Source organism: Bufo gargarizans, unplaced genomic scaffold (assembly GCF_014858855.1).
Source record: "Bufo gargarizans isolate SCDJY-AF-19 unplaced genomic scaffold, ASM1485885v1 original_scaffold_1398_pilon, whole genome shotgun sequence".
In the NCBI taxonomy this organism is placed as follows: Eukaryota; Metazoa; Chordata; class Amphibia; order Anura; family Bufonidae; genus Bufo; species Bufo gargarizans.
Genome location: NW_025334339.1, coordinates 309504 through 317845, shown reverse-complemented (window position 1 = coordinate 317845; position 8342 = coordinate 309504). Strand labels below are relative to the sequence as shown.

Genomic DNA, 8342 nt, shown 5'->3' with positions numbered 1-8342 from the left:
GCAGATTCACTTGATTTTTTGATTATGCACTTTGAATTAAAAATTCAGCTTGAATGTCACAGAAAGGTTGTTCCCCGAAAAATATTTTACAGTTTTCAAACCAGCACCTGAATCTGAATACTTTTGCATTTGCATGTAATTAAAAATTTTGCATAGCCAGTGAGTTATTCAATAAAATGTATCTGTATAGCGCCACCTTATTTGTCCTGCTTACTGAGATGGCCGCGCATGCTCAGTTTCATCCTTCAACTGCCTCCTGAGCTGTGATAGGTAGAGCATGGACACGCCCCCTGAGCTGCAGCAGAAAAGACACTCCCTTTGAGCTGTCAGCCTGATATAAATGTAGCAGAGCAATGACTGGGGAGATCTCTGGATCCATGTGAGGTCCAGGGCTGGTTCTAGCTTTGTTAGAAAGAGATTGTCATGTACTATATGAGTAGTTACAGGGGAAATCTGCAATCAGCAAAAAATTTAATGTTAAATGTCCCCCGAAGGTTTTGTTTGACCTTATGGAACCACAAGAGTAAAATAAAAAAATAAAGATTAAGTAAAAATAAAAAAACAAAAAAATAAAAAAACACTACCACAAGCACCACTGCAGCCCTGCTTCCAGCCACCATTACCCATACATCCAATTTCACTTTTTACTATATATAAACATAATAAATAATTTAAAAAATTACTTACATAACCGAAAGAAAAAGGTAATGGCTTTCAAGGACGCAAACGTGCAAAAAAAAAAAAAAAACGATAAAATAATATAGCAGAAAACAGCTGTCAGACTAATAGGCCTTATAAACAAAGTTTGACTTTACTTAAGTGGTGGCCGGTCCAACACGTTTCCTTCATGTCAGGGAGGAAAACGACACGTAAAATACAGAAAGAACCTTTGTCTTCATGATAATCATAGCAATAAATAGGATCATTTACCGTAACTAACACTCTTCCTCGTCTGCTCCTGACTTGAGACACTTTTGCCAGCAGCTGGCATGTTTGATTTTTGTTTCTTCTAAATATTTTTTTAAATATCTTGAATTTTTTATTCTTTCATGTGAGACAGCATTGGCAACAGGTCATGAAAGGAAATAACAAACATAAAAATTGTTCAAAGCCTCTCTGGGTCACAAACACTGTCAGATATATCAATAATTGTACTCCGGCATTTCACAAGGATCATAGTCAGTCTGGAAACCGTTTTGTGTTGTATGTTTGTTCTAGATCCAGACAAGTCTGCTCCGCTTGAGTGTTCAGTATGGTTGGCATGCACATGCTTCAGAAAAAGTCCTGTAAAAAGAGATGAATTATTATGGACAGGAACTCATTATAACTCTAATAGCCTGAGCACTTGCTCACAACAATTCCCTAACTCCAATCCCTGATGATTTAGGGTACTTTCACACTTGCGTTGCTGGATTCTGGAAGGCAGTTCCGTCGCCGGAACTGCCTGCCAGATCCGGCAATCTGTATGCAAACTGATACCATTTGTAGACGGATCCAGATGCGGATCCGTCTCACAAATGCATTGCAATATCGTATCCGTCTCTCCGATTGTCATCAGGAAAAAAAACTGATCCAATATTTACCCTTTTCACATTTTTAAAGGTCTGCACTTGCGCAGACCGCAAATTCGCATCCATTTTTCCGGAATACTTGGGGCTGGATCCGGCATTAATGCAAGTGTTCCGTAATTCTGGAATTTTGGATGGAGAAAATACTGCAGCATGCTGCGGTATTTTCTCCATCCAAAAACCGTACAGTGACTGAACTGAAGACATCCTGATGCATACTGAACGGATTGTTCTCCGTTCAGAATGTATTAGGATAAAACTGATCATTTTTTTCCAGTATTTGAGCCCCTAGGACGGAACTCAATACCGGAAAAGTTTAACGCAAGTGTGAAAGTACCCTTAGAGTTCCCGTTAATCTAGTGGCCAAGCATCTGCACTCATGTAACTAAGTGATTAAATGTCTACTCCCTACTTTCTCAGCAGAAGAACATAATTTCCCTGTGGCTTATTAGGACACACTTCACATCTGGTGGTCCATTGAGGATGTATCTTATCACCAGTGACCTAATCAGATAGAGCCTACCCACTGGTGGCTTTGTGGGACACAATTCACACTTTGAATGAGTAATTTGAGCAAATTCTACATTTTGGTTCATGCTTTCCCAGTAGTAAAACAACTACTCCTCAGAAGCTTAGTGGGATACAATTCACTTTCTTGTGATGAGTCCAGTTACCTAATAAGGTTAAGCCTACCCCTGGTGGCTTAGTACAGCTTAATCCACATTCAGAATAAGAAATATGTGCAAATTGTGAAATATTGCAAAACAGAGATCTATACTATACACTTAGTTGGACTATGGCTTGGTGGGGCATAACTATGATAAGCAGCTCACGGGTCATCCCATGAACAGCTATAAATTGTGTCACAGGAGGGAAAAAGAAGTATTTCATGATTCCTACAGAATTTATTATTTCTCCTTTTTAATGTATGTACATTTAGGGTCTTCCACAATAATGCCTTATTTACAGTGTCAGTGTTTGGTCAGTGATTTCCATCAGTGATCGTGAGCCAAAACCAGGTGTTGCTCTAAACACAGAACATGTGCAGATCTTTCTCTTATACCTTATGTCTGTGGAGGCTCCAATCCTAGATTTGTCTCAAAATCACTGATTAAAATCCCTGACCAAATCACTGATGTCGGAATAAGGCATAAGGATGCCATATAACCAACCATCCATTATAATTTCCTTCCGGGATGGTGGTACAGAAACGCAGGAGGCAGACTGAGGCCAGAAATGATCTCATGTTTTTTTAATGGGATTGTTTCAGACATGTGGTGCATCAGTTGTTCACTGGATGTCTATTTTTCTGTCCAGTTATATCTGGATGCTGGACAAAGTGCACAAAAATGTCATTGGTGGTCTAGCTCAGCAATAAAGCAACTTGATGGACACAACTGTATGCGAGCTCAGTCTACAGTCCTCCATACACATTCAATCTATAGTTTGGCCGACGGTTATCTCTTCCAGTTCCCTACTCACTTCCCCATACACATACATATTGCCTTCGGATGAATGTGTATTCAATGGGGAGAGACATCCAAAACCGCTGCCAGTAACTTCTGGTGATGGCTTATTTCCTGGGAGAACAAAAGGTTTGGTGGCAAAAATATACACTCTGCCCATTTCGTCTCTCTCTCGACATGATCTGTTGGGAGTTTCCCACACACATTAGACTGTCGGCCAAATCTGCCATTCTCTGCAGGTTCAGACGACAGTACTCTAATTTGTAGGGGGCCTATAAGGCTTGTAGGTCTAGGGTACTCTTACTATAAAAAAAAGTGCACTTTAGAGCTTGGTGCACAATTAGACAAATCAGACCCAGCATTAAAAAATTGTCATATACCAAATTAACAGAACAGTTGCCATTATCAGGTTCACCTATATGCCAAACGCAGTCGAAAAAAGATTGTATAAATTATACATGTGCTGCTCTGGGCATAAACGTCTCCCATATCTGTCACTTTCAACATTGAAGAAATTAAATAATAGACCCATTTTTTATTTTTTCTGAACTTTTTTCATTGTTTTTTTAGAATATTTTTTACAATGAATACGGAAGGCTACATTTCTTACTGCAACATGCTAGCTGGAAGAAAGAGATTAATTACATCAGCTGTTATAAAATTGCTACTGACTAGATTATGGGTTTTTGTGGGATTCTGAAACTTGATGGTTTCCCACATTAAGTCCCAGGTTACCAGTAGAACTTGGCACAGGTGGCCGCATTTAAGAAACATGCAACTTAAGCCCATATCAACCTCAAGTTAGAAGGAAGTTAGTGGAAAAGGAATATCGGGGGGGGGGGGGGGGGAGGGGGGAAAGGAACCATTTTAACATCTGAGTGTCAGGGTTCACGAGATGAGGTCAGCATTCCAGATGAGTATCAATCGAGCATTCTCTTTTTGAACTTCCAGTGCAATGATAAAAATTGGTCCTTATAGACAAATAATTTTACAGGTCATCTACTGTATCTAATGTGTTCAGTATGGTTTCACAGCTCTCCTTAGATGTTATATAGCTTTTTTTCCTACAAAGTACTTACTATACAGTTAGATCATTTCTAGTGTTATTTGCCCTAGCTCTGAAAGATCAGATTTTCATATATTTCTTACAAAAATATGTCATACCGGGCACTGTAATACTATATTATTGGTTGGTGTTTGCATACCTATCCCCTGGTGTACACGTAGGCTATCACATAGATGTTGCTGCCTCAATATACCATAGTTGTTCTTTTCACAAAGTAGTTTGGGGTGATATGGGGTCAGACTGGCCAAACAGGTTACCACTGGTTCTTCTGGTGGGCCTTGTGTATAACACTGTAATGAGCAGCAGAAGAGAACCCAAATTGAAGCCATTTAAGGTAAAGGAGAAAAATGATTCCTCTCTAATTTTTGCAAAGATCCATACTCCTTTTGATTACTGAAGAAGGTTCAACTGGCTAGTAGTCCTACACTTGGTCAACCTGCATCTTCATCCTCATTCCAGTTCATTAATTCAGTGTTATTTGTACATTGTATATATTATTTGGACTCTATATGATACAACATGAGGTAACGCATCAGAAGCTACCACATAAGACATCCTATCTGGCCATACATGTCCTTCTTTCTTCTTGATATGTTTGTTTTGCTACAAGGGTGGTTTCACATCACGTTTTTTGCCATCCGTTTAACGTATACAAAAAGCGTATGGGTTAAATAGATGCCTCGGACAAATGCCGTACAGGGGCATCAATTCACCATAGAGTTCCATTAAAAAAAAATAATACATTAGCGGATATGTTTTTTTACCAGACTCTGCAGGATAGTAAAGTGTTTTGTGTTACGCTTTTGTATCCTTTTTTCCCAATGTATAGGTTAAATAGATAGCAAAAAGGTGATGTGAACATGTAAACTTACAGTAGGTTTACAGCAAGGATAAAATTTTTAGGACTATTGTACTTTATCAATCTTTCTTGTGCTTTGGTTTTCATACACCCCCTCCATCCAAGACATGTGCCCCTTCTACTTACTTTTCCTGGAATCTAAACCCAGTATAATTTAATATTAATATTCCTATACATAACAGCTGTGAGGACAGGATTAGACAGGAGGGAAAAATGCCATTATTTCATTTACAGTAAAATAAGGCACCCAGGGTGTTGGCTTCCCCTAATATTCTGAAACACTGTCAGAAAGTGCAGTAAATATTGGAAAGGCAGACATTTACTGAGGAACACCATGACTATAAAACAGTGGGGGATTAAAGGTTTAAGTTTAAGTTTGTACTCTAGGCGAAAACACCTGGATGTCGCTCGTCTTGATTCCACCAGGCAGACTTCAAGTGTCGACTTGCTCAATGACACTGGGGGAATACAACACTAGTTATAAGCTTCTACAGCCCTCCAATAATAAGAAACTCAAACTTGTCAAGGGGGAGGGAAGGAGGTGACGATGGAACAGGAACAAGCACAGAAAGAAACTTTATGTTTGTTAGGGCTTGTTCACATGTCGGATTTTCTGTATGGATTTCCGACCATATCTCACGCCAAAATCCGTGCGGTATCCTCCTTCAATTGTTTTCTGTTCAAACCTACATCAAACCACAGGAAAAAAAAGAGATTTCTTGGCACAGTTTCCATGTGCAAACTACCCAAAAAACACGTTGCTGGATTACCCCACTGAATGCGGATAATCCTTGATCTTACCCATGGCATTCAAACTGTGGAAAAAATCAAAGGGCTAGCCTCTGATGCTGCAGATTCCTCAGAATATCCACTTCAGATTTTTCTAAAGACCATTTTCCATGTGTGAACATACACTAACAGGGCAAGTAATATAAGGTTGGATGGTACTCCAATCAGATTGTGTGGGCAATAGGAGATGGTTTCCAACCCAGATAATGATAGAATTTAGACTCCTGTACTCCACTTGGTTTTCAAGAGAGATGCTTTTATTAATGTGCGGTTCCAGTCAAAAAACGTTTTTTGGCTTATAGCCTTCTTCAGTACAACCGGTTTGAGTCGCATAGGTGAGGGGAAAAAAAGCATGGAGATGATGAACCCTCAGTGGGTATCAGGATGCTGCAATGGTTATGGGCTCTATGGCCCTGTGTGGCGTGCGCTAAGGTGAGGCAGTAGCCTGAAGAAAAAGATGCCATGGCGCCTATGCGGCTCAAACCGGTTGTACTGAAGAAGGCTAAAAGCCGAAAAACGTTTTTTGACTGGAACAGCACATTAATAAAAGCATTACTCTTGAAAACCAAGTGGAGTACAGGAGTTTAAATTATATACACTAACAGGGCATTATACATAGTCCTTAAAGGAAATCTTGCAACATGCACTTGTCAGCTGAAGACATCTGTATTGGTCCCATGTTCAAATCTGTCTGCATTGCGGAAAAAAATATGTTTTACTCTGTGCAAGTAAGCCTTTAGGAGCAACGTGGGCATTGCCATTACTCCTAGAGACTCTGCTCTCTCTGCAACTGCCGTGTCCTCTCCACTGTGATTGACAGGTCCAGCCGATGAAAATATTATCACACATGGCCTTGTTAATCAAAGTAGAGAGGGTGAGGCAGTTGCAGACAGAGCAGAACCTAGGTCTAGGTCTAATGGTAATAACCCTGTTGCTCCCAGGGGCTCATTTGCATATATTAAAACTTTTTCTCAGCAATTTGGGCACATATGAACATGGGAACAACACAGATGCCTTCAGCTGCTAAGCGTACATGCAGCAGGTCAGCCAGTTTCATTGGTACAAATCTGACAGATGCCCTTTAAAGTGGTTTTCCAGTTTCAACCTCCGTTTTAGCTTGGGCCAAAACAGATCTGTACCTAAAATAAAAAAGGTACTCAACTGTTCCCTGCTATTCTGTTCCAACAACGATGGTTGGATCCTTCCAGTCCCATGTATGTAAACTTCCAGATGTGGTCATATGCTTTGCTGCTGCTAGTAACTGGCCTCAGCAGTGACACATCCCCAAGTGGCATTATAATAATTTTCTGTGAGCAGATTCTCATAGCATGGGGTGTTTAGTTGTAAGTTCTGCAGAAGTAGCAGTTGAAGCTGGGCCCTGGTGACTGAAGAAGCCCAAAGACCTCTCTAACACATAAGAAAAAATTCCTGTATATAGGGAGGCCACATGACCTACCCTACGGCATTCATTACCTTGAGGAAAAAGAAGGTATTCATGCCAGGACCAGTTTTGCCTATTTTACCCAACAACAATTTTATAGTAGTGTTGAGGGCGAAAATTCGAATAGCGAATTTTAATCTCGAATATCGGCACTTCGAGATTTCTCGAATATTTAGAATACAGTGCTATAAATTCGTAATGACGAATATTCGTCATTTTTTTCATCTGCACACGATTCCTCCTTGCTTCTTGCTTTTGGGACAATGACTCATTGGCCCACAAGCAAAAAGCAGGGCGGAATCGTGTGCAGATGGAAAAAAAATTACGAATATATAGTACTATATTGAATATAGTGCTATATATATTTTTTTTTTATTCATCATTTTTTTCCATCTGAATTCATGATACCTCACTGCTTAAGTTGTTTGTGGGCCAATGACTCGGCTGAACATAAAGGCACTTTAAATGTGACTTTTATGGTGTATTGAATACACTGTATTCCCATGCACCCCTTCCACCACAACCAAGTGTATATGGTTCAATCTTCCTTTTCTCGTCCTCCTCCTCCTCCATCATATCAACCTGCTTATTAGGCTGCCCTCGCTCCTAATGTTTTAGAGGGTCAGTTCAATAGCAGGCCCTCAACCATAATTTTTTCGATGGTCAGCTCAACAGCAGGCCCTCGCCCATATTTTTTTCCATGGTCAGATTAGCAGCAGACACTCACCCCAAATGTTTTAAAGAGTCAGCTAAGCAGCAGACCCTCATCCCTAATGTTTTAGATGGTCAGCTCAGCAACAGGCCCTCGCCCATTAATTTTTACATGGTCAGATCAGCAGCAGACCCTCACCACTAATGTTTCAGAAGGTCAGATCTGCAGCTGAACCTCACCACTAATGTTTTAGATGGTCAGCTCAGCAGTAGACCCTCACCCCTAATTTTTTAGATAATCAGCTTAGCAGCAGACCCTCACCCCTAATGTTTTAGATGGTCAGATAAGTAGCAGGCCCTCGCCCCTAATGTTTTAGAGGGTCACCAGCAGGCCATCAATAATAATTTTTCATGGGTGTGTATGATTCCCCCCTTTATGTGTAATAAAGGGTGTATTGGAGTGTCGGTTCCTTGTCATTTTTGGCAGCCCTTTCACTTAGTG

The 8342-nt window shown here is 40.3% G+C and overlaps 1 protein-coding gene across 2 annotated transcripts in view; it reads right to left on the bottom strand.

Moving 5' to 3' along the window:
• Positions 1 to 1069: 1069 nt before the first annotated feature.
• Positions 1070 to 8342, bottom strand: part of NTF3 (neurotrophin 3) — a 140470-nt gene continuing 133197 nt past the window's right edge. For both annotated transcript variants that reach the window (XR_006387251.1, XR_006387252.1), the window contains exon 2: positions 1070 to 1284. The gene's annotated coding sequence lies outside the window, so the exon portion shown is untranslated. The remainder of the gene's footprint in view (positions 1285 to 8342) is intronic.